Here is a 27,895-nt window from a genome sequence, read left to right as displayed (position 1 = left end):
GAAGGGTCAGGTGTTGCACCAGACTCTCAGCTGAAGGGGTCAAAGCTCAGGGACATCTTAGTTCAGCAGCTTCTGAAAGACACCGGTTGACTAGACCTCAAACTGGACAAGACTAACTGGAACTGGATCAAGGCATTGTGGTTTCTAGGTAAAGTCCCAGCTTTGGAGTTGATTTTGGCAGTGTCTAAACTATTGAAACTGCAGTTTATCATAACCCATCCATAACTGAGGCTCAGTGTGTGCATCTTCAATGACTTTTTGGAGTGCATTTTAATACTGTGATTGAAATAGTAATTACGTTCTTCAAACTGACGTGATTCTGGCCATAAGGAGGTGAAAGCTCGTGTGCCTGAAGCTGAGGGCTTGGCAGCTGATGATATGAAAGCAACAGAGGATTGTCCTGTAATTCAGTGGGTGACTTTGGCGCAACTTTCTCCTGGTTCCAAGAGTTCCATCCCAGACTTGTTTAGACCTGCTAAACTCCAGCTTTTTGAATCAGCAGAGTCCATTTATCCCGATTATGACTTCCTCAGAATTTTGTCACCCGATTTTGACGACCAACTATTACCTGAGAATCCCACCTCTGGTGGATTTAGTCGCCCATGGACTAGCTCCAAAGGTCCAGTTCCTGACTTACCTCTAGTTAAGCCTCAAGTCACGGACTGGAGGCCTTGCCTTACTAATCAGACAGAAACTGCGGGAAGGGAATTGTCTTCCACTCCTGAATTACCTCAGAATTCTAACACTTTCTGGCATTCTGGTGGAAGTCTGAAACACAGGTCAGAACTCAAAGTTGAAGTAGAATAGTTGGGTTGAACTAATATAAACGTGACAGGTTTGTTAGGGTCTTCTTGACCAGAACTATTCCCTGAATCATCCCCTGATTTTTCGGGATTTTTACAGTCTTCTGAGTCTACGGATTCTGTCTTTGGTTCGCATCAGAGAATGCACCCCGCTTGTACTTGGTAAAATTTAAAATATATATTACTTATGTTATTGGAGCATTGTTTAAAGGGAGGGATGATAACCCAATTTTCAAGCCCTTTTTATGTAAATCCTTAGTTCCTTTTGATTTATCCTCTTTTCTCACCAGTGAATTTATATATATATATATATATATATATATATATATATATATATACTGTATATATATAAAATATATATATATATATATATATATATATATATATATATATATATATATATATATATATATGAAAATATATATATACTGTATATATATAAATATATATATATATATATATATATATATATATATATATATATATATATATATATATATATACTGTATATATATATATATATACTGTATATATATATATCGTATATAATTACTGAACTGTCAAATTACTACTGGATTAGATCTGTATAGATTTAATATAGGGAGTTTTTGCTAGTTATGAGACAATTTTTATATGAACTAAAGAGCTAGCAAGAGGGGGGATATGAAAACATAATACAGAACAACAATGAATATCAAGAAAAGTACAATTCTAACTTTTTTTTATAGTTTTGTATGCAAAACCTGTCATAATAATAATGCTCTTTACCATCCCAATTGTTTCATGACCATCTCTCTGTTTTACAGAGTAATGGCACCCTGCACCCACCAGGAAACGGGTTACAGTTTTGAAATTAAGAGGAAACAGAAGACTGTAAACATGTCACTGTTAGTGATATCTGCATTTCTCCAGAAAAGAAAAACATACAATTCCTGTGGACAAGGAGCAATCTAGAGACTCGTAAGTGTTTCCGTGTGGTGATCAACCAAAAACGGTAAGAGTATCATTAGTTTGTTTACCCGAAAATAGCGGGAGATGTTTAAATTCAGTGAGCAACTGAGACAGAACTAACATATGTTTTAAATATGGAATAGAAGTTTATCTATACAGCATATGTAGAGAGGGATTAAGAAAGCTGCAGATCTACCGAAGCTCATAGACAAGAGAGCGTATAACAAAGATGTACCAACTGTGAAAACCCCAGAAAATGTCATTTCGCCTCACCATTAGAATGAGTATATTTTGTGTTATTTATTTTCTAGGCTTTGAATCCATCTGTTGGTAGGATGAAAGCAAGGCACGACCATCTGTCCTGGTCTTATACAGTAGGGAACTTCTCTTTCTTTTTTTCAAATTATTGGACATTATTTTTCCAAATTATCTTTTATTCATTATGAAACAAATATTGTTGTTCTTTAAAACAGTGTTTTGATTACAGTTCACCCCACATACAAGGCGACTGGGTTCTTAGCCAATTATTGTCCTTTCGTATATTAGTAAATAAATATTAGTAAATAAGTCTGATCTTACCTGAAATTCGAGCTATAAAGTAATTTCTAAAGAAATTACCCAGAGTATTTTTATGTAGCGAGGCTAGAGTGCAGTCTGTGTGCTATGTCCAGCCACAGTCAGAAAGCCTTACTAGAACTGTTACAGTTGCTTTAACCCCTTATATTGTAGTTGGGTTCCCCTTGCCCAGAATTAAAAAAGGAGCGGTGCCCAGTGCCCATATTGTTTGTATTTCTTTTCCCTGATGAATCCGCCTGTGGCCACTGTGTATAGTTGTGGGATAGTGGAATGAGGTTTGCCAGTAGCAGAACGCTAACCACTACAATGGGATGATATAAACCACTCGGAGGACATTAATGTGCTCCCTAGCGTGGGTGCCCCTACCCCATGCCTTCTTGCTGTGACAGGGCTGTTTGAAAGGAGGAGCTTTTACCATCTTTTTTGCCAGTGATCTGCTTAGGAGGCTCCTTACATTTTTGGTGCAACCGGTGCTGAAGAGAAAGGACTAGAAGTAACGGCTTTAGGGAGGAAGGGCATTGTGACTCATTATTCTCCAATTTGCCACAAAAGCATTGTCTTCTGTGTTCAACAGAGACAAGAAAGTAACAGAGGAGTTGTGGAGAAATAGAATTTCCCTCTTTCGTACTTACCTCTGAACTTGGAGATGATAGTGTCTCGTCTCCTCAAGATCCAATTGGACCACTGGTTTGCCAGGTTATGACCCAGGGATTCAATTGCTGTGGCTCCAGATAGTACAACGTTCTTAGCAACTTTCCCCTTTCTAGATCCGACAGATTTTTGGTGATGGCCAGATAACCCACAGTACAGCACCAACAGTTCATCGATGAAAAGGACTGCAAAGTGGCCTTCAAAGTCTCTCCCTGTTCGCAGCATCTGCAGCTAAAAACACCACTGGCTGTGCTGCAAGTTTCACTGTCTTATCTCGGGCCAAGGCTGACAGTGCCGGGTCTAATGGCAAGGGAGAAATTATGTCATTGAGGATGTTATAATACTTTCACTGACTCACAAAAGGTGGAGGAAGTAATAGGGACAAATTGCTGGCACTTAGGTGGTATTTTTTGCAGAGATGTGCGATATTACCTTTTTAATGGACCCTGAAACCATCTGCGACCAAGGCTTATTGGGTCATGTGACATGGCAGAAGAGATCCAACGCCATATCTCTCCCATGGGGGGGGAGAGTACGTGGGTTCCCTGAGTACATTAACTGCCCTGATACAGGATAGAAGATGGAAAAGGAGAAATCAGCCTAGCCTTGATTATTGATAGCAGCTTTACGGCTAGCTGGAGCTGGCAGTGCGGCATTGGAATCATCAGAGGCTAAGTCCAAAACTTCATCCAACTCATGGCTAACAACAGGTTGGACCTGAGTTGGATCAGAGTCGTTGTCGTATACCCTAAAAGGGGGACTAAGACCTAAGAAAAGGATCCTGGGCAGAAGGAACCAACAAGGCAGCCACTGCTTCCTGAATTCTCCTCTGAACAACCAGATCATCCACAATCTTGGATATCCAGTTCTTAGGAAAGAAACTCCGAGTCCTTCCGCCATCAGTGGCTTATAAGTGAAGGAGGTTAGGATACTAGCTGTCTCCTTCTGAGGAACCTCTGCGGGCTCCACGGCCTGCAGAAGTTCAAAGGGAGCAGTAACTGGCTCCGGTGGCATAGCGGTGGAGACCGAGTCAACTGTCTTGACAGGCGACAGTTGTACTTATCTACAAACGAGACCTCTCTGAGATCTCGATTCTCTGCTCATCCTTGGGTGGAAGATGTCTCCTGGAGGTGGCGCAGCCTTCTCTGGCTTCCTTCGCCTCTTGCTGACCTTAATTAGGACGATCTCCAATTGTGCCCCAAATGAGACAGGCTTAGTGTGGTCAGCTTTCGTTTTCTGATACCTCTGATACTCAGGTGACCTGCATGTGGGAGTTGGCACTGGTACGACGAAGGAAGCACAGGGACTGGGTGAGAAACTGGAGCACGGATGGTGGCAATCAGGTTCCCATGCCTAAAATCAAAGGGAGCCCTGAGGTTCACTGGAGATCTCAACACAGAGGAATGTTAACTGGTTCGTGATGCCGTAGTGGCAAGGTGGGATACGCCCTTGGATCCAGGGAGCCATCATGAGCTATCACCTGAAGGCCCTGAAAAACCTAGCTCAGGAGAGCTGGCGCGAGGCGTTGACGAGTAACACACTCGCAAGTAGCTCGAGGAGAATACCACTCAAGCGAGGACGACCTTTGCCGTCTCCTAGAACATTCATCATATGTCCACAAAAGGAACAGCAAATAGAAAAGGTTAAGGATTACAAGAATCCTCATGCTGCGCAAAATCAGCGTATATGCTCATCCCAGAAGGTTTGTTTGCATGCTAGGCAGAGAACCAGGTTGCAGAATCTCAAGTGGAGGAGGAACTGTGGAGGAAGTTTTCGCCAGAGGCGAGAGAGGACTTCCTTCCATTGGCTGGGGGTGGGGAAGGCCAACCCCTGCAGAGGCAGATGTATACTCCAGCAGTGCCCCCAAGTTTAACACCTCCAGAAGCCTGTCCTTCGTAAAGGAGCCTGAAAGCCCAAAGGAAAGCCACATCATCAAAGCATCAAGCAAAGAGGACTCCCTTCAAGGGGAAGTCATAGCTGCTTTATTAGGGTAAGCAACAGGCTCTTCCTTACCTGAAAGTTGTCCGGGGGTCAGACGGTCATCACTGTTATACGAGCGACCTCCAGAGGAAGCTGAAGGGATAGACACACGTGGGAGAGTACCAGCTGCAAGAGAAAGAAGTCAGAACTTCTTTGACTTCAAGTTCGAAGGCAAAGAACCTCTTTTAGACCACTTCTACCTGTTTCTATGGTACTGCTTACCCTGGGAGGATGGCCACTACTGATACTCAGAGCAAGAAGAATCCTCGGTGCAAGAGTGCAGTTTGCACAAAGGGTAAAGCCAGTGAGGATCCATCTCCTTGGTTGACATATGGGTACTGCAAGTGCGGCCCAATACACCACAACAAACCTGAATGGTTTGCAATCCTTAAGTAATAGTTATTCCTGAAAAAGGGAAAGAAAAAGTTAGTAGAGTAATTAATAGGAGAGAGAGAGAGAGAGAGAGAGAGAGAGAGAGAGAGAGAGAGAGAGAGAGAGAGAGAGAGAGAGAGAGATATGCACATCTTCACTCAATTGTAGCCAAATCAAAAGTACGCTCAGTTGTGGAGTGAGTGCGTGAGCGGGCGGGCCAGGCTAACACCCTGCTACCCCAGCTAACTAGTGAAGGGTCATTGACACCTCGCTTGATAGTTTTCAGAGCTAAACCAACTCGAGCTGAATCACCTGTCATGGGTAAAGAATGAAGTTCTGTATTTATGTAGGAACAACTATCAGTTACCTCCACACAGTTACAATGCTACTCACTGTATTTGCCCGGTGGGATTTCTTAATAAGTTTCAGGGATATCTTGGGATAATGTTCCTTTTGGGTATTTTCGCAGGATAGAGAACTCATATCACTATTTCATAATGAGGGCTGCCATTCTTTACCTAGAGGAGAAACAAATCATGACATAGATTACATACATTGAATCATAAACATTATAAGACTTGTTCAATTGGATCTGAAATTAAAAGTTGTCCCAAGATGATGATTGACTGGTCACTCATTACAAATGACTTACTGCTATCTTACAACAGATTCTGGCAATGACTGAATGAAGGTTCATGGATTTATCTTTTCCTGAAAAAAATATTTCAAATTACAATATTAAGGTATTACTGTACTGTAATTTGTCATTTACTTAACTTTAAAAATAAATACTTCTTTTTTTTTGTTTTTAAAGTGCCACACAAGATGGCCTCGAGTTACGACAGGGATCTGATCCTACGCAGCGTCAAATGTCAACTTTATATACATAGCCAGGACTTAGAGGGGTTGTCTAATGATTAAAGGAAAAATTATAAATTTGGAAATAATTTGTATTTTTCCTATTTATAAAAAGCCTGGAAGTCTTTATATTGGAGATAGCTGAAAATGCCAAATTTAAAGTAATGTGACAAATTTGTAAGTAATTTGTATTTTTCCTAACAATTCAATTGTTTCAACACTAATAAAAACTCTTGTTATTTATAGGGATTTTGCTTTCGGCGAAGTAAAGCCATAAGACTTTTAGCAAGGCATAACTACACATCCGGTAGTTAGTGAGGGGGGGGGGGGAGCAGGGGGGGGGGGGGGTTTAGCTGGCAACCATGATCACACACATACCAGTGTTATATTGTCACTTTTCATTGCAGGCAGGGGGCAAAATATAGCTGGCCAATTTGAATAAATAGCTACAGGTTTGTATCATTGGAAAAGACACAAATTACTTTACCAATTTGTAATTTATTCCGTAACTAAATACAAAACCTACGTTATTCATAGGGATGACTTACCGATTAGGAGGAGGAAAGTTCAAAACAACTGGCTTTTGGTATCTGACCCGGGGTTTTCTCTGAATGTGCTCTGGACGTAACCATTAGAAACCCTTACATCTCGCTAGACCCGTCTTACGCACGTCCAGCGGCCTATACAACCTGTTTGTATGTGATACTAGCAATGTGACTGGCCTAGGTATGAGTTCTTAGATACGTAAGAATCTTATAAGGTACCATTGACGTTACCCAATCCCACCTCACTAGGGGTATGGGAATGTGACAAGTATATCTTTCTATAATAGGGTACACAAGGGAAATGGTTCTACCTGCAGACAGCGGAGGCCAGCTTTGCAGAGTACTGTAGGTGAAAGAAGATGAAAGAAAGAGCCAGTCATTCTTTGTCATTCACCCCAGACTTAACAATGGTTAACTTCTGCGCTACCCCATCTGCTACTTGTCCATCAAGGAGCCTAAGGTGTTTAAACTATTATTGTGTAACCACAACAAGGTAAATGGAGTCCATCTCCATGTCCTTGTGGGTCACGTCTTGCCGGAAGTGGGCGGTAGAGGTTGTCTGACGCTGTATCGTCTCATAAAAGGTACTCTCCGATGATCAGAGAAGGAGTAGAGTCTCACCAGGAAGAGCAGTTGCTTGTTTGAAGTGGGGATCACAGCCTGAGTGTTCTGCAATCTACAAGCCAACCAAAAGAGCAGTTTGTCACGAAGTGCAACTGTACCCAGGAAGGAAAAGTAGTGATAGGGGAAGTGTGACACTGAATAGTGGTCACTATCAGAGGATGAGATAAGTTGCCTGCAGCGGTAAAAGAATATTGGAACCGAGCCGCAGCTGGTCTGACATGGTGATGATCATGAGAGATGGAAGTGGTTGCTGGGACACCAGTATCCTGGAAGAGCTGATGAGTGACGATCATGAGCAGGCGAGTGATGATCACGAGCTGCTGAACAACAAGCAAGAGCTGGTGAATGGGGAACTGAAGTGATGATCAGGAGCCGAACGGGGAGCTGGCAAACGTTGAGCTAGCAAACAGCGAGTTGGCGAATGGATATTAGGAGATGACGAGAGACAATCGTGATCTGGTGAGTGACGATCACAGGATGACGACGATCATCAGTGATCCCGAGTTGAAGGATGATCGTATGGAATTGTGAGCTGATGGTGTACCTAGAGCAAGGCTGAGAAAGGCGAGTCTGTTGGCGAGACGAGTCGACTGGTTGTGATGAGTCTGCTGGATGAAACAATTTTGCTGGACGAGATTAGTCTTCTTGGGCGAAACGAGTCTGCAGGGCGAAACGAGTCTGCAGGGCAAAAAGAGTCTGCTGGTGACACGAGTCTTCCAGGAGAGACAAGTCTGCAGGGGGAGAAGGGTCTTCAAAACAAGACCGAGATTTGTCAAAAACGAGTCAGTTGGATAACAAGGTCTGGTCCCGAAGATGAAGGGCAGGGATTGGACGAGTCCAATTTCCGACGGGGGAATCCCCCGAAGGAAAGACCGAACAGGTGAAGGAAGTCTCTCCCATGCATGGGAAAGGCAACTAACATCTGCTGCCCCTGTTGGCAATTGCTCCCGCAAGCCGGAAGATTGCCAATCAGAGGCTGGTAGAGGGGCTCTCCCTCGGAAGGGAAAGTTTCAACACCTGGAGGCGTTGGACCTTGAAGGTTGACATCGAGTGTTGTCTGAGAATGAAGCCGAAGCTTGTTCTCTGGGTTCCCCCAAGGGATTACCCTCAGAACTCAAGAGAGGTCTGATTCCGCGTACGGGAAAGGTTGACATCAGAGCAAAGGACCCGAATAGACAAATCCAATTCCTACCGGAGGAATCCCTTGCAGGGGATACTGAACAGGTGAAGAAAGTCTATCCCGTGGATCGGAAAATGTGACCAACAACTACTGCCACTGTTGGCAATACTCCGCACAAGCAGGAAGATTGCTGAACAGTGCATGATGGAGGGACTCATCTTCGGAAGAGAAGGTTCCAACACCTGGTGGCGAACCTCCGGGCAGCACACTCTCTCTCTCTCTCTCTCTCTCTCTCTCTCTCTCTCTCTCTCTCTCTCTCTATATATATATATATATATATATATATATATATACTATATATCTTTATATTTATATACATATATAATATATATATATATATATATATATATATATATATATATATATATATGGATAAATATCAACACAACATCGTGTTCAAATAGAAATAAATTTCTACCTCATATTTGGGATCGAACGCTACCCCTTCTAATGAAAGGCCAGGTCGAAACCAACCATGCCACGAGAGGCCATAAAAGGAAATCCGAACCTGACACTAATCTAGCTGTCCGAGGATTTACCTGGCGAGACATCAGTCTCTTACCAGCGAGTTTTACCCGATTTCCCCGGCCCACCACGTGACACAATTGGTAGTAATTCATTCAAATTACCCCTAATGAGTCAATATGGATAAATATCAACACAACATCGTGTTCAAATAGAAATAAATTTCTACCTCATACTTGGGATCGAACGCTAGCCCCTTCTAATGAAAGGCCATATATATCCATACATATAAATATATACATATATATATATATATATATATATGCATATATATATATATATATATATATATATATATATATATATATATATATATATATATATATATATATATATATCAATATATATATAAATACAATATATATAGATATTCATATATATATATATATATATATATATATATATACATATATATATATATATATATATATACATATATATATATATATATATATATATATATATATATATATATATATATATATATATATATACATATATGACCCGTGCAGACAGATAATGACACATCGGCATATGGGTTTTCTTCATTTATTACAAAAGGTTCGTTTGTAAGTACACAATACACAATCTACCCTCTCAGGTAAGGGACTTATCAACTCGAGTGCTCACCGGCAACTAATTACTGCCTTCGTTCTCAAAATGCAAGGTTTGCAATACATGCTGACACAGGTTTTTGTGGAATACTCAAGAATATTGAGTTCATTTACCTTGCTATAAAACACACACACATACATGAATTAGGACATTACTAACCCCCCCCAAGCTCCTCACTCCGGGAGAAGGTGCGCACTTGTCCTCACTAGTCAATGATATATGGAGGACACTCCAACCCGGAATAGGCATGGCATGTACTAAATAGAAATGCAACATAAAATATATATATGTAGAAATCACCCAAAAAAACAACACATCTTCCACAAAAAAAATAAAAAATGAAATATTGCATGTAAAAATATACACAAAACAATATAAATAATTCCACTCATTTCTTCTCAAGACCTCTGCAACCAAAACACAGAATACCCAAAGTGAATAAAAAAATCATAACATCAGGTCTATATAACCTCATGAATAACCTCCCTCTGGTTGCGGGCAATACGGGCTTCTTGTGCGGGATAGTGGTAGGAATAGATATTCCTACATCCCTCGATTTTACTTGTCTGGGTTTACGGCACAATTTCGCAACACATCTCACTACCACCGTTTTCCCGAGAAAATCATTCATCCCTGCCCTCCTTTTATATCATTAAGTATAAGGTATTCACATCTGCACATTCTCTAACACTGCCTATCCTCAAGGCTGAACTTTAATCCCGCAGCCACTTGCCACTCGGGAACCGCCCCGGCCCCAGCAACTATGAATCATATAAATACATGAATAATACAGCATCTGCCTGACAGATCTCACTTGACCTATTTAACCTCTGATTGTTTTTAGGTTCACTCAACAATGTTATCAGTATTTCCACACTCAGCAAAATTGCCACAACATTTTACGTATAAATTTAGCATCAACTTAACACATTGTTATCATCACGATTATTTAAAACACGTCGAAAGAAGAAATGAGGTCTGTTTAAACAATAACAGCAGCAAAGGGAAAAAAAAATTTCTACCCATCAACTCGGGGGATGTCACGTATGCAGGGGTAAGGAGGAACACTTCTGAAAACTACCTCTTCAGGTACCACATATATGTGTGCCTGATGATGTTCAGACACTGCGCCATTAACAATGCTTTGTATCACAACTGTGTTAGACTTAACAATCTTTACTCGGTAAGAACCCAAATACACTAACGCTAGTTTGTGTTTCCTGGGCTGTAATAGTTTCAAATACACACGATCGCCCACAAATACTTTTACCGGTGCGGTTTTGAACCGACCATCATACTTTGAGCTGTGATTTCCATTAGCTCTTTTCAAAAACCTTTCAGTTGTGTTCATTACTCTCCACAATAAACTTGATAAATATAATGTACACGGTATTGCTCAGTTGAATTATTTGGCAATTGTTACGAATTAATGAGTACCGTACATGGTAACACAGGATCCTGTCCATACACTAAAAAGGAAGGTGCGTCCCTGAGTGAAGCATTATATGCAATGTTCAAAGCTAGCTCAGCTGTAGGAAGCATGGCAAGCCAATGAATGGGGTCATCAGCCACTAAGTAACGCAAAATTCGCACTACTTCCCTGTTATGCGACTCTACTAAGCCATTTGCTGAAGGCCTCTATGCTGTCACTGAAAAGTGTTGAATTTTCATCAAGTCCATGACCGATTCCACCACCTTATTTATAAACTCAAGACCATTATCACTTATCACAACTTTCAGGCAAGCAAACCTAGTAATGAAAGAGCACAGCGCCTGGGCTAATGAATTTGCAAATTTATCCAACATTTGCGTAAGTATGAGTGTACCGAGTAAGTGCATCCACAAATACATATATATACTTATATTGTGTTAACCCAGTAGGAAATGGTCCTACTACATCCATATGCACTCTATAGAATTTAATGGGAACTAACTGCCATTTTCTGGCTTCCGGTACAGGGTTTTTATGTTCTTTGAAACAGTTACAAGCATGACAACCTTTTATATAATTCTCTATAGATTTTTTCATTCTTAACCAAAAGAAGGATTCACGTGCTCTCCTTAATGTTCTATCAATCCCTAAATGCCCTGCATACGGACTTGCATGCACAATGTGGATGGCTCGTTTAATTAAAGAGGGAGGAAGAACTACCCGTGCACAGAATTCCCCTCCCCTCTTCTCGTAAGCACAATATAAGACATTATTTTCAATAAAAAATTCCTCACGAGGCACATTCAGAAATGACGGATAACTCTTCGATTCCCTTTTAATCACTGCTCGCACTCTTTCTATCCATTCGTCTTTTTTCTGTACCTCTCGGACTTCTTTTATGTCCCAACCTCCCAAGTCAATCAAACCTGCATGATCAGGGCATTCATTCTGGACACCCCTGGTCATGTCCTCGGTCATCCACATATATTCCTGTTGGCCATTTGTATCGCTCTCTCTCTCTCGCTCTCCTGAGTCTACTCTCTCTCTCGCTCTCCTGAGTCTACTCTCTCTCCCGTCTACTGCATGTGCATCGCGAGAACTCTCATCCCGTTCTCTATTTCCTCTATTATGATGGGGGTCTTCACTATTTTGGCTACGTTCTTCGTTTCTCTTTTGTGCCCTAGTTGTTACTCCTATTACTGCAATTCTAGAGAGAGCATCAGCTACCTTGTTAGCCTTACCTTCTATGTGGTGAAAACCCTTTTTATTAAACTCTAATCATCTCTCAATCCATCTCACTTGACAAGAGGTCAAATCATTTTTATAATACAAATCACGTAAGGGGCGATGATCGCTATGCAACTCAATTGACTGACCCAATAAAAAGAACTGATGCCTCTCTAGAACCCAAAGAATAGCCAAAGCCTCTTGATCGAGTGTACCATAATTCTTTTCTGCCCCTTTTAATGCCCGGGAAGCAAAACAAATGGGTCTCTCTCTGCCTTTATTATATCGTTGAGAAACTACGCCACCATTAGCTACGCTACTCGCATCTGTTGTCACCAAAAACGGGAGATCAAATCTAGGATATGCGAGTAATTCATTGCTAGTTAAGACAGCTTTCAAATGGTTAAATCTACAGCGTTTCAAGTATTTTTCACGAAAAAGGCGAATGGATATCCTTAAGTTGGTGTTTCACCCTTTCTTCTTCCTCTCCCCAATTTATTACTTTTTGTTTCTTTAAAGCACCTAAGGGTCTCACTATCTCTCCAAAACCTCTTATGAATTTATGGTAATACCCAGCGAGCCCAAGGAACCCAGCTACTTCCTTAGAGTTACCTGGCCTGGGGAAATCTGTAATAGCCACTACTTTACTGGGGCAGGGTTGGATACCTTCTGGGGTTATTATGTGACCTAAAAATTCAACCTGTTTACAGAAAAGTTTGCACCTTGACAAATTTATTTTCATACCATTACGTCGCAATCCTTCTAAAACTTTACGAATATTATTATGTTGTTCGGCCGTTTTCCCTGTAATTATGATATCCTCTAAATAAACAAGAACATTATGGCCAATTAAGGGCGATAAAACCGCCATCATTACTCTAGAAAAATGACTTGGAGCATTTTTAACACCGAAAGGAAGAAAATTAAACTGAAATAATTGATTGTTAGCTATAAATGCCGTTTTACAATTACTGTCTTCCTGAATGGGTATTTGATAGTATCCAGATTTTAAATCAACAGTTGTAAAATATGTGCTATCCAGTGCTTTCACAAGTAATTCTTCGATTGAGGGCAATGGGAATACCTTATCCTTAGTGATTGCATTCAATTTCCTATAATCAACACACAATCTTACTGATCCATCCTTTTTCCTGACAGCTACAATTGGAGAAGCCCAGGGAGATTCACTCTAATCAATTATCCCTTGTTCCCTGAATTTACTAATTTCCCTTTCTATCTCTCCCTGGAAATAAATGGGTACCTTATAAGGCCTTGACCTGATCGGCTCCGCCTGCCCAGTTTCAATGCTAAAGGGAAATCCATCAATCCTCCCGGGTGGCTCATCTCCAATTGCAATTACATCGGAATAATTATTGACAATGTCACTAACTACAGGCTGATATTCTGAGGGACATAATTTTCATGCTTGCATAAGCAAATTCTGAGTGCATTCGTCTGTGCGGGCTGGAGTTGTGGCTCCCAACATCCCATTACGGTATAAGCAATTTCCCATAACTCTAATTCACACACAGAATCACTTCCTAAAACAACAGTTTTATTTAACAAATTATCTATCATTATATCAGCTCTGCTCTCTTTAATTTCTGTCAAGCCCTCTAATATCATAGGGGCCCAATTGTCATGGGGTTTAACAACTACCTTGGTTCCTTCCGCAAGAGGGTGACACAGGGTCACAGATATGCATGTATGGGTCTGGGGGGACAACTCTTCTCCTCTCTCAGGTACAGCTGTTACCGTACTTAAACATCTCTCCATTCTAACACATGCACTTACAGTCTCATGACTTTCTATCGGCAAAATGTACCCTCCTGCTTTTACTGTTATTGTATATTTTTTCCCAAAAATGCATATTTGATTATTAGATATAAAGTCTATTCCTAAGATGGCCTCGAATCCTGGAATTTCCAAGGTGGGCAAGACAAAAAAAAAATCATGTGTGAACTTCGCAGACCCCACCTTAAACTGGACGATTGATGTGTGGTTTATGTGTGGTTTATTTCCTCCTGGCGTGTCAAGAACAATGGATGTCGCTGGCTGTAGTGGATTTGAAAAGAATTTTTTTTCAATCAATGAAACATTGGCTCCCGTGTCAATCAGCGCCCGGATGGCATTATCTTGCAAGACGATCCTTACTATTAACATTCCCAGATGGCCATTACGAGATATGGAGCACGGGCTATTGACCTCGGCCGCCATGCCGCTGCACTCGGACCTCCATCGGTATCCCCGACCTCACCCCCGCAGCATTAGAGAGAGGACCAGGGGTACTGATGGAGGTCCGAGTGCCTGCTCTGTCAAGTCTGTCACTGCTTCCTTGGCTACTGCTTGTGTTGTTGTGGCGGTATGTAAACAAAAACAAACCCCCACACCTTTGATCACTCTTACTTTCAAATATCCCACAATACAAACTTTCCCCTTACTTTACTTCAAACTGGACGATTGCACGAAGGGAAAACAAACAAAACATAACCTTAAAACTATATTAAACGCAACAAAAACAAAACACTTCATTAAACAGACTTAACCCAAACAGACAAAAAAAAATAACAGACTTATATTTCAATAATATAACGGTGTGTGTGGTACACAAAACTCACCAATAATCAGAAAACTTTACAAACCCAACACCAATAGTTCACACATTACCGAAAACACTTACTTCCCACACAGTACCGAAAATACTTAACACTAAAACAAATCACGTAACACTAACCCAGAAACAATAATCATATCTACCACCAACATGAGTGAAAACGCTAAAATATTCAATATGTAAGTTTGTGTGGTAACCGTCGTCCACATACGGGTAACTCCTAGTCCACTGCCACAACTTCTTGGCAAAAGTATTAGCCTACGGCCAATTTCACAGCGCAATCGCTTAACTATACTCTTATATCATCTCCATGTCCAGGCCAAACCAGTGGCGTCGTCATCATCATCATCATCATCATCCGGGACTTATTAGGCTCGGTCGTTAACAAATACATGAGCGGTCTATCCAAATCCTTATCTGATTTAACATACAGGGTCGTCATCAATCTATTAAATGTGCGGCAGGCAACCAACAGGCTACAGACAAACAAAAACTCCAAAGGAGTTTAAAAGAGTCTAAGGAATAAATCTATTTCCAGCCGGGTCGTCAACGCTCAAAATTCTAGGTAAATATATATATCTGCAGTCTATTCCTACGTTCATATTATACGGTCCAGGTCGTCATCATCAAGCTATTCATACAAAGCAGGTAGGCAAGCAACACCTTCAAGGGCAACCTAAAACTCCAAGGAGTCTAAAGGAGCCTAAAGGAGGAATTACAGCCTGCAATAAAAAAGAAAAAAACACTTACGAAAACTAACTAACTAAACTATCGCACTATAATCAAAGATAAATAAATAACTTTCTATCATTCATGATCGCGCCAAACAAAAATAAATAAAACAGTACTTACTCCAATACTAGAAAAATCACTTCACAGCCGGCTAACGATGAACAAAAAAAAACAACACTCTCTTTCTCTCTCTCTCTCTCTCTCTCTCTCTCTCTCTCTCTCTCTCTCTCTCTCTCTCTCGATTTGGCAAAACAAAAAAAATAAATCAAAATCAAATTAATCCTCCACAATGTCATATGGGGGGGGGATCGAACTCCCTTGTCTCCCCCTTCCTCTGTTTCCTTTTCCTAGGACGTTGGGCGGGGGGAGGTGTGCGTGCGCCCCTGCCTGTCGCCCCAAGCGTTTTTTGCTCGGCACTCTCGAGATAAATGACTGTAGGCCTGACAAGTGTAACAGCGGGGGGATCCTTGGGTGGGACACTCCACTCGTCGGTGCCCCTCTCCCCCACAGTGCCAACATCTGAAGACTCTGCTAATCTGCTGACTGCATTCCCCCTTACCACTCTTCGGGGGTCAACTTCCTCTCATGGCTGCCAACTTCTCAGAATCGGCCCCGTTATTCCCAATCCTTTTTTCTTCTGGCAAACTGTCTAAAATGTTTTGTATCGGACTCACTACATCTGCTAATGAGCGATTGTCATCGAACATATAACCACATAAATACGGGTTTACTAATCTGCGGATATGTTTATGGGCAATTGCCTTTTTATCACCTGCTGGGTGATTGGCACTCCGGGTAGCAAACGAATCGCAATCCCCAAAAATGCAAGTTGCAAAACTAAGAACGCATTCACCTTCCCGTATTTTGGGTTTGTAATTTTCTTTTAGGTCTCTCTATCTCGTATCAGGCAAGGCATACTTCTCAATTAGACGTCGTTTTATTTCAGTATAAGTTCTTAAAATTTCTTGTGGCCAACACATTAATTCCATAGCCAGAGCATCTTTAAGTAATCTAATTATTTGAATAGCTTTCTTTTTCCGAACACCCCTATGTGGCTACTTCAAAATCTCTCAAAAACACTTCAATTTTGAAACCCTTCTTTAGGCCATTGTTCATCGAAAGGCCTAACATTTGCCTGGAGTTTTGGCAACTTTCGAACTACGATTTGCGTATCTTCACTCGGCTGTGCATGTGTACTTTCACGTGTGCTTTTGAACTTTGTTTATGGACGTCAGATATGCTGTGGTTGCACTCCGCTCCTGTTCTTGTTCCACCACCAATCTGTTAACTAACTCTTCCAACTGTTCTATCTTATTTTCCAATTCTTGCGTTCTAATTTCCTGTCTATATTCTTCATCGGGAATGCTATATCTCACTGCTTCTTCATTCTCATCTTCTGCAGTAGCAGTGTCTGCTATGTTAGTCCTTGTGTATCTCGGCAACTTGAACTTTTATTTCACCGGCTCAATGAACAAATTCACTCACAGCATAGACAATCACGTATTTTTTACACCTGACACCAATATGACCCGTGCAGACGGATAATGAGACGTCGGCATATGGGTTTATTACAAAAGGTTCGTTCGTAAGTACAAAATACACAATCTACCTTCTCGGGTGAGGGACTCAAACACATTCTTAATATATTTGAAGGTCACAAAATTTATAAAAACACACATTCTTACTCTACCTGTAGTTGTTTTATAATAAAATAAGTTATTACCCATGTACATTCACAATCTGACGCATCACTCTTGTCACCACTGTCGGCTGTCGCCTGCCTTGCTGCCGTCCCCTTCCTCCACCCCCTCCCCTTTCTCTCTCTCTCACACATCTTTCCTTTTAATTTCATGATTATTTACTTTCAATGAATTTGATATTATTAAGTACATTTTTAACTTGAAAAATACAATAAACAAAACTATTATATGTACAAACGCACAAGGCTACAACGTATGCATATACAGTAAAACACATTAGTGTTTTATTTTTATTTTATTTTGGTAAATAAAGAACAGTTCCTAACATACTTTTTCCCCTAAGTCTAATGATTATTTATCTAAAATCAATTCTATTTCAATAAGTATATATTTAAATTAAAAATCCCAACGAACTGTACTGTGTGGTATGCATGAACTCACAATGCCATTACGTATGCATATCAAACGCATTAGCAATTTATTTTTCTTTCATCGCGGTAAATAAATAACAGATAGTAACATATTTTTACTTTTATTATTATTATTATTATTATTATTACTTACTAAGCTACAACCCTAGTTGGAAAAGCAGTATGCTATAAGCCCAGGGGCTCTAACAGGGAAAATAGCTCAGTGCGGAAAGGAAAAAAGGAAAATAAAATATTCTAAGAAGAGTAACAACAATAAATATCTCCTATATAAACTATAAAAACTTTAACAAAACAAGAGGAAGAGAAATAAGATAGGAGAGTGTGCTCGAGTGTACCCTCAAGCAAGAGAACTCTAACCCAAGAGGCTATGGCACTACCCAAGACTAGAGAACAGTGGTTTGATTTTGGAGTGTCCTTCTCCTAGAAGAGCTGCTTACCATAGCTAAAGAGTCCCTTCTACCCTTACCAAGAGGAAAATGCCACTGAACAATTACAGTGCAGTAACCCCTTGGGTGATGAAGAATTGTTTGGTAATCTGTGTTGTCAGGTGTATGAGGATAGAGGAGAATATGTAAAGAATATGCCAGACTATTCAGTGTGTATGTAGGCAAAGGGAAAGTGAACCGTAACCAGAGAGGAGGATCCAATGTAGTACTGTCTGGCCAGTCAAAACACCCCATAACTCTCTAGCGGTAGTATCTCAACGGGTGGCTGGTTATTTATTTATAATTAATTTTTAATCAATAAGTGCATATCCAAGTAAAAAAAAAACATGAACAGTACTTTCTGGTATGTACGAACGTACAATCTTACAACGTATGCATATCAAACACATTCACGATTTGTTTTTCTTTCATTTCGGTAATGGAATAAAAGATTGTTACATATTTTTCCTTTTAGTCTAATAATTATTTATTTACAATTAATTTTATATCAATAAGTACATATTCAATGTTAAAAAAACAATGAACATTACTTTCTGGTATGTATGGACTCACAATGCTATACGCATATCAAACACATGAGCGATTTATTTTCCTTTCATTTAGATAAATCTCCATGCAAGGAGATTATGACCACCTGCTACACGAACTACTCCGAGAAGACCCTAAGGGTTACAAGAACTTCATTCGGATCACACCAGGAGGGTTTACAGAGATGGTTGATTGACCTCATTTCTCCAAGGCTCACCAAGACAGACGAGAATAAGAGATCCTCTAACAGTGGGATTGAAACTGGCTGTCACCCTCCACTTCCTGGCAACTGGGGATTCCTAAACAAGTCTGCAATATACTTTCCAAGTCTCCGTAAGTGCGATTTACAGATTTGGGCCTAAAGTGTGCAAAGCCATCATCGACACCTACAAACATGAAGTCCTAGAGTGCCCCAAAACTCCAGAGGAGTGAAAAAGTCATGGAAGTATTCATAAAGAAATAGAATTACCATTATTGTGGAGGGGCACTTGATGGAAAGCATGTTCCTATAAAGAAGCCCAAGAAAGGAGGATCACTATACTGTAACTACAAGAAGTTCCAAAGCATCATATTCATAGCTTTCGCAGATGCAAAGTACAAGTTCCCGAACGTCGACGTAGGTGCCGAAGGAGGTGCTGGTAATGGAGGAACCTAGGTCAAGTGTAACCTTCATCATACCATCGAGCAAAACCAAGTGGGATTTCTTGGGACAGCAATCTCCCGAATGATGACACTCCAATCCCCTTCCACATAACAGCAGATGATGCCTTCGCCCTCAAGACAACACTAATGAAACCATACTTCTACACATCCCAGGTTCACCATAGTGCTCGTCGTGTGGTGAAGAATGCATTCGGTATCCTGCAAATGAGATTGCAATTCTTCGGCACCACCCCACAATGGGAACCTAAAATAGTGCCGCTGCTCACCATGTGTGAATGTATCTTTCACAATCTCATACTCGACAACTATCCCTTTGCTCCTACCGACGTCAACCGCGAAGATGCTCAGCACAACATGCTACCTGGAGCTTGGAGGGAGGAGCCAAATCTCATAGAGTAACTCATGCATTGAAAGGGATCAAACTATGCAAGACAATCATAGAATGTCCGAGATTACCTGGCCTACAACTATGCTTCAGAAGCAGTACCTTGGCAAGAGAGACTTGAATATCCCAGAAAACGACCAACACAAAGTGTAGATGCCTCAAATGTATAAAAAATGAAAATGTATGTCTCACCACAAAAACTGTACCTTACATGAATAAAAATCTCTTAAGTAAAAATTTTAAATAATTAGGCAGGATGTAGTGAGAAAGGCAGACAGACACATAGATTTGAATCAAATTAACTCCGTGCCCTTAATATGAAAAATTTGTAGATAATTTTTATTTCTCCTAACTATACAAACCTTTAGCTATTTATTACGGGTTATTACTTTTAGCAAAGCTGAAAGAACAAACCAGTGATATTTTAGTGAGGGTTAACTACCAATTCCGGTAGTTAGCGGGGGTAGTGGGAATAGCTTGCTACCACTCCCGCTCACACACTGGTGAGTTGGCTCACTTTGCTTGGAGGTAGGGCTTCATGGGGGATAGGGCTGGGGGGTAAGCTTGCATAAATAGCTAAGGGTTTGTATCGTTAGGAAAAATACAAATTATCTACGAATTTGTTATTTTTTACGTAAATGGAATACAAACCTACGCTATTTATCAGGGGTGCTTCACCCATTAGAAGGGTGGACGTCCCTGTGAAACTGGCTTTCGGCTTTACTTGGGGGCTCCTTATTTTAAATAGGTTTGTACCAAAAATAAGGAGTCTCTGCACCTCGCTAAACCTTGCTATGCAAGGTCCGTGCCCTACGCAAGCTTTGTGTTATGTTTAAAAGTGTGACTGTTCAGGTAAAAGTTATTCCGAGTCTTTGTAGGAAAAACTGTTGTAACAAGGACTTTCCTTACACTGCCTCAACAGGTTAGGGGGACGCAACATTATTAGCTTAATACTAGGAACAGAAGGAAGCACGGTTTAACTGCAGTGGTTTGATGTCAGCTTATGCAGAGAACCCAGGATGCTGTTTTCCTCAAGAGAGGGGAGGATGAAGAAAAGAATAAGAGCCAATCAAATTTTTTCATTCACGCAGACTTTGTTGGCTACTAGATGATCCAAACACCACACGGTACTCACTATCTAAAATGCTCTGCTCAGATTGTTGGCGACCATATTCCTCTTGCCTGGAATGAAGTGTACCGATAGTAGTATCAAGTGATTCTCGGCCCGTCTCAGTATCTGTACTGCTAGATGGGATAACGCTGCAAAAAGGTACCTCCTTGTTTGTTGATGTAAGCCACTACTGTGATGTTGTCGCTCATCACCACCACTGAGTGGCCCGCCAGGAACTGGTGGAACTGTTGAAGGGTCAGAAAAACAGCCTTCCTCTCTAAGAGATTTATTTAGAGGTACTCTTCTGACACTGACCAGAGGCTTGAGGTCATGTGGTGCAGCATGTGGGGCCCCCCTTTATAAAAAGCATCTGAGAACAACATCAAATCTGGGGGGAAGACGAGAAGATCCCCTCCCTTTTGTAGGTTCTCATCTGACACCCTCCATTTGAGGTCTGTCTGTTCCACTGATCCCATGGGGATCAGGATGTCCGGGAAGTTGAAGGTCTGATTCCACCGGAAATTGAGTCACCACTGGAGAGATCAAATCTTGAGGCAACCATTGGGAACTAGACGGCCAGAGATGAAAGGTGTCCAAGAAGACGTAGCCATGTTTGGGCTGGAAATTTCTCGTCTGAGAAATGGGCATGCGACCTTCCTACGCAGTCTCTGCATAGGAAGCAGGGAGGACTTCTCGAGGTTTACCATGATCCTGAGATCTTGGCAAAACCTCAGAAGTTTGTCTCGGTGTTGAAGAAGGGTTAACACCAAGTCCGCTAGGATTAGCCAGTTGTCCAAATAATGGAGGAAACAGATGCCAATCCTGTGTACCCAAGATGATACTAGGGTGAACACTCTGGTGAAGACTTCCGAAATGATGTGGAAAGATCGAAGCACAGTTCCTTGAACTGGTATTTCCTGATGTCTAGGCTAAATATTAAAGTACTTCCTTGAAGATGGATGGATTGGGATCAGGAAGAAAGTGTCCCTTAAGTCCAGTGTGCACATGAAGTCCCGTGGTCTTACCACTTGTCTGACTGTGTCTGCCATCTCCATGCTGAACAGAGTTTGCTTGACAAATTTGTTCGGAGCTGATGGCGGGTCTCCAGCTCCAGATGCTTTTTTCACAAGAAAGAGTCGACTGAAGAAGCCTGGTGACTCGTCGAGGACCTCCTGCAGAGTGCCTTTCTTCAACAGGGTTTAGACTTCTGCCCAGAGGACTAGCCCCATTGCTGATCCCATCGCAAAGGAATCTATTGACATTGGATTCCTGATCAGAGGAGGGAGAGATGTTGTGAACGGGTTCAGCCCCGAGTTGCTTCCGTGCACCTGTTCCAGCAACTTTGTAGGCACCCCCCCCCCACTGGTGGACAAGCGGAGGGAATGCCTTTCCTAGCGTTTGCGGCCTCAGCTGCTCCCTCTAGGAAATTTTAGTGCCTTTCCCAATTTTGGTCGGAAAGGGCTTTTTAGACACCACAGTCTTCAACGCTGTCTTGTTCATCATGGTCTTCATTGGACAGGACTGCTGAGAAACTGGTGGTTTATAGAGCTTGGAAGTCAAAGCCCTGTAGAGGAAGGAGTCCTGGCGGAACTTTCTCCATCTCTCAGCAGCATGTTACCAATCCTTTTGCTCAAAAAGAGAGGATCCCTCTAAAGAGGAGTTCAATCCTAGGGATTTCAGCATTCGGGACCTACTGATGGAATCTCTCAGACACAGCATCTGGACGTTTCAGAATGGTGTTCACCCATGATTTCGAGACTTGATGGGCGAGAAACTCGATAGTGTGAGTGCCTGGGAAAAGGAAAGTTTCCATAGCTTTCCTGGTGTGTTCCCGGTTGATATCCTCGGTTCGTACCAGGATTCCCAGGGTCCCCAACAAAAGAACAAGCCCGAAGTAGCCTCCATGGCATACTTCATGACCTTTTCCTGGTTGAGGACCTCAGATGCCGAGAACGAGACCTGATGGCTGGAGAGCCTCTCTACAGAGACTCCCTTGGTGAGCTCTTCTGAGAGTGATGACGAGGAAGAGCTGGACAAGGCTCGTCCAAGATCTCAAAATATCTCCGGCGTTGGACGCGAGGAGGTGGGGGAAGCTTGGCGGTAGAGCCAGAACATTGGGAGGAGGAGGTGGGAGAAGCTTGGCGGTAGAGCTGGAACGTTGGGAGGAGGAGAGTTCGGAGAGCTGTTAGGCAATTTTAGCCTTTTTAGGCCTTGAGACAAGGGCAAGGCTGCACTGGTCTTTGAAGGATCCTGAGTGCCAAGGACACGGTCTAAGACTATGTCATTGCCCTCTTGTGGTGGTATCTCCAGATTGGTAAACCCGTTGAGTACCCTAATAAGAGTCAGGACTCGCCAGAATGCATGTTCAGACTATTTTTGCTCTCCCTCCAAAGTGAGACTAGCAACAAAGTCTCCTTCTTCCACAGCAGAGAGCTTCTCTCGGGGTGGGTCATGGGTCGTGGTTCCTGCAGGCCTGGAGATCCTTGAAGAAAACTTTGGAGGAGTTTTTGAGTCATTTGACTCCTTTCGAGGAGGGAGGTAGGACTCGGGCATTGAAGGCCAGATGGATTTGTCCCTCCTGACTTCTGTCGGTGGAGAACTCTCCTTGAGAGGAGAAGCTTCCTTCGAAGGTGGAAGGGAAGTCCGAGCCTCGCGCGACTCCCTTGGCAAAGATGAGGTAGGAGAATGTTCAGCGGGAGACAGGAAAGACAGGCCTCAAAGGCCTAACAGGATTTAGTTTCACCCTTGAGGATGTGACCGCATCTGAGACTCTTCTCTTCCTCTTCAGGGGATAAGAAGCCAAGGTTCCTCGCAGTAGGTCTGCTGGTGCCGTTGAATGGTAGGTCTCTGAAGAGCAAGATGACATGACAGGCCTGAAGACTTGCACCACTGCTCTGACTATGGTACTGAACCAATGCTGCTTGCTGACTGATGCACTGTCAGAAATATCCCTTGAAGGGAAAGGAACTGAAGGTTCCCTGCGAGGAATCTCTACCGATGTTTGCGGCGGTGAGTCCGCCTTCGAAGACAGAATCTCAAAGATCCTGAACCCTTCTGGGGAGCCTCCTTTCTCTTTCCCAGGTGGTCGTACTGTAATGGGTTTACGGGGAGGGGAATGGGGCAATGGTGACCTGTAACAATCATTATTGTGAAGTTCCTTTCGCCTCTGAGAATGTTTTGAAACCAAAGGAACCTGCTCTAGGATTTGGCGCAAGTGCGCAGGAGAGCGCTGGCACATTGGCAAGCGCTGGTGAGCCAGAACGGGCTTGTGCGCAGGAGAGTGATCGCGCACATTAAGGCGCTGCACCGGAGACCGCTGGTGCGCAGGTAAACGTAGGTGCGCAGGTGAGCGCTGGCAAGCACAAGAGTGCTGAAGTGCAGGAAAGCTCTGGTACGAAGGAGAGCGCTGGCGCCTAGGAGAGTGCTGGCGCTTAGGAGAGCACTGGTGCACAGGAGAGAACTTGCAAGTTAGAGAGAGCTGACGTTCAGGAGAACATTACTGGACATGAAAACGTTGTTGTATAGGAGAGCTGATGAGTTGGAGAGCGCTGTTGCGCTGGCAAGCGAAGGTGAACCGGTGAGCACTGGCAAGCTGGCAAATGCTGGTCTCTAGAACGGCGAGAGTGCGCTGGAGAGCGCTGGCGATCAGGAGATCGCTGGGGCATTGGAAGGCGCTGATGAGCAGGCGAACGCTGATGCACCAAAGAGTGTTGAAGCGCTGGAGAGCGATGATGCCCTGGGAAGCGTTAGAGTGCTGGAGGGGGCTGATGTGATGCTAGTGAGTGCTGGTGCACTGAAGGGCACTGGTGCGCTGGAGAGGGTTTGCGCACAGCCAAATGCTTCGGAGGAGCATTATGAGGAGGCAGACAATGAACAGGAGAAAAGAACGGTAAGGCGGTCGGCAGGTTGGCGTGAAGGAAGGTCTGCAACAGGAATGTATCCTTTGGAAGGGCGAACATCCTCCGACGGGGATCGCGAAAGATCCACAGAAGAGTCCAGGGCCGATGTCGGAGGACTAGCGGCAGCGTTGTCAGAAGGTCCAGGAACAGGTGAAAGTCGAGGGCCGGGAGACGACTGAAGCGGAGGCTTCTCTGCGGCGGACGGCTGCTAAGATGAGGCTGAAGAGCCGAAGAGCCGTCTTTACACCCACGGTGAAGGGCCACATCTAAGCCGAAAAGGAGGGCAAGCTCTGCGACATATCGAAGACACCCTCTTGGGGCCGGGAGATTAGCAAGCTGCCCTTTAGAAGCAGCAGTCCTCCAGAGAGGAGTCTCTATGAGTGAAATCCTCCGAGGAGAAGAAACACTCAAAGGAGAGACAGACGAAGAACTTAGTTTCCCTCTTGAAGGATGAACAGAAACAGGGGGGAAACACAGTCAGCAGCAAAAGCTGGAGTTTGAAGGTGTAGGGGCGTCGGCAGCTGCCACAGAAGATGCCCCAGACACCACAATATCGGTGCATGACAGAGGATCCAACTCCGAAGTCGACAAAGGCTACGCACTAGCACCACGAATGATGAATTGCAGCAATGAGTCCTTGGAGGGTGGACCCAGAAGCCCAAAGGACGACAACATCTGTAAAAAGGGAGGCAGAGACAAGGCCTCACACGGGGGGAGAGGTGGGGCTGCTTCGCTAGGGGAAGCAGCACTATCTCTCAAGGACCGGGGTTGGCCATAAATTAAAGGGTTTATGCTACGCCACTGAGGTGTGGATGTGTTTTGCGCAGAGCTCAGTTTAACACTCGCCCTGAGTCGTATTTTAGCTTTTGTTTCTTGCTTAGAATATCATTGAAAAGATATTAGTTAATCATATGGAGAAACCTAAATGAGAAGAAATAGTACAATATGTTTGTCCCTAACTTTTTCTGCCTCATATGTGAAACCATGGAGGGAGACCAGAAAAAATGAGTAGGATGTGAATACAATAGATTCTATCATAAGAAATGTGTGTGTATAGTGACAGGCATCACTGATAATGAACGAAAGAAGCTAGATTAGTTATGCCCACACTGCGTAGGTAAAGCCAGACAAGCTAATTTATAAACTGTATATCTAAATGGAAGGAAGATGTGAATATAAGTAAAGAGGCCCAGAGCGAACAAGATGCAAGAATTGCTGAATTGGAAAAAAACTTTCACCAAGACTACTGACGTCACTGAGAAAGTTGTTAATCTCGCTATGAATATGGAATCAATCAAGGCAACACTTCAATCATTGATGAACCCAAAACCAGAGAAACGATATATGCTGACAAAGTTAAGGAAAAAATCTGTTGGTAATTAAATCAACAAATACAACAACTAAAATTACTGAAAGAAAACATGAGGTTGAACAGGCACTTAAAGAACATTTCTATACTTAACATGGTCAACTTTGAATGGAAATGTTGTTGTAATCTTTGAAACAAAATGATAAGAAAAGAAGCTAAAAACAAAATTTAGACATTGGTTGTCGACACAAACGTAAAAAATTGGAAAACTAAAACTGAAAAAAAAAATTATATGCAATGTGTACAATGATGAAAATGATGTAATAAATGCTTTGATTCACAGAAATCGTTGCCTGGACCAAATCCAAAATAAAGAGAAGATATGTGTAGTCCTGAAGAAAACAGCTTCAGGTGGGACTACCCACTATGTGCTGAAATGTGATCCTGAAGTTCAAAGGACTATTCATGATAATGGGGACAAAGTTTTGTTGCAATGGGGTACTTATAACATACGTGATAGGTACCACATGGTCACCTGCTACCACTGTCAGAGGTATGGACATCTTCAAAAAGATTTCAAGTCTAAGAATGATGCTAAAGTCTGCGGGAAATGTTCAGGAAAACATTCCATCAAGGAGTGTAATTCACAAGTGTCAAACTGCATTAACTGCGCAAAGTTAAACAAACCAAGTGACTACATAGTAAATTCTAGAGACTGCAAAGCTTATAACTTGGAATTGAGAAGACTAGCAGAAAATGCTGATCATGGTTACTAGGGATATCATAAACTGTGGCTATGTAAATATACAATCTGTAGGTAATAAAACTATTCAAATTCGAGAATTGATAAACGATAAATATTTGGACATACTAGCATTATCTGAAACATGGTTAAACAACTTGGACAAGGCTAAGATCACTAAAATGACACCCCCCCCCCACACACACCTTCTTTCACAAATCGAGAGAAGTTAGGTCTGGTGGGGGTGTCAGACTCTTTATTCATAAAAGTTACTAAAATCTCAAAATGTTAAAAAGAACTAGTGTAACAAGCTATGCATATATAAAAATTAACTTTAAGCAAAAAAAAAAAAAAAAACAGAAAAATATCCTTTGTAACAGTCTACAAACCTCTGAGAACCAACACTAGTATCTTATTTTAAGAATTCAGTGCACTCATTGAGATGATTATCATGGAGAAAAATGAATTAGTTATTTGTGGAGACATCAATTTTTGGATGGATGACGCATCAAATCATGATGCTCAGGCGTTTAGTGAATTATTAGAATCATATTATTATCATTATTATTATCATTATTATTATTATCATTATTACTTGCTAAACTACAACCCTAGTTGGAAAAGCAAGATGCTATAAGCCTGGGGGCCCAAACCGGGAAAATAGCCCAGTGAGGAAAGGAAACAGGAAATATAAAATATTTTAAGAAAAGTAACATTAAAATAAATATTTTTCACATAAACTATAAAAACTTTAACAAAACAAGTGGAAGACAAATAAGACAGTATAGTGTGCCCGAGTGTACCCTCAAACAAGAGAACTCTAACCTTTGACAGTGGAAAACAATGATACAGAGGCTATGGCACTACCCAAGACTAGAGAACAATTGTTTGATTTTGGAGTGTCCTTCTCCACACTATTCGGTGTATGTGTATGTAAAGGATCCAATGTAGCACTGTCTGGCCAGTCGACTAGTGAATAATGTTGACCGTGCAACT

General features: G+C 42.1%; 1 protein-coding gene across 7 annotated transcripts in view; it reads right to left on the bottom strand.

The window, feature by feature from the left end:
* LOC137627104 (zinc finger protein 501-like) overlaps positions 1 to 27,895 on the bottom strand; it is a 539,524-nt gene that overhangs the window by 154,872 nt on the left and 356,757 nt on the right. For 5 of the 7 annotated variants that reach the window (XM_068358128.1, XM_068358125.1, XM_068358126.1 and 2 more), the window contains one exon: positions 5,727 to 5,851. The exons of the other annotated variants lie outside the window; for them this stretch is intronic. The gene's annotated coding sequence lies outside the window, so the exon portion shown is untranslated. The remainder of the gene's footprint in view (positions 1 to 5,726; positions 5,852 to 27,895) is intronic. 7 annotated transcript variants of the gene reach the window in all.

This window comes from Palaemon carinicauda, chromosome 34 (assembly GCF_036898095.1).
Source record: "Palaemon carinicauda isolate YSFRI2023 chromosome 34, ASM3689809v2, whole genome shotgun sequence".
Lineage (NCBI taxonomy): Eukaryota > Metazoa > Arthropoda > Malacostraca > Decapoda > Palaemonidae > Palaemon > Palaemon carinicauda.
The sequence above is the reverse complement of the archived record's forward strand: the minus strand, read 5'-3'. Positions and strand labels throughout refer to the sequence as shown.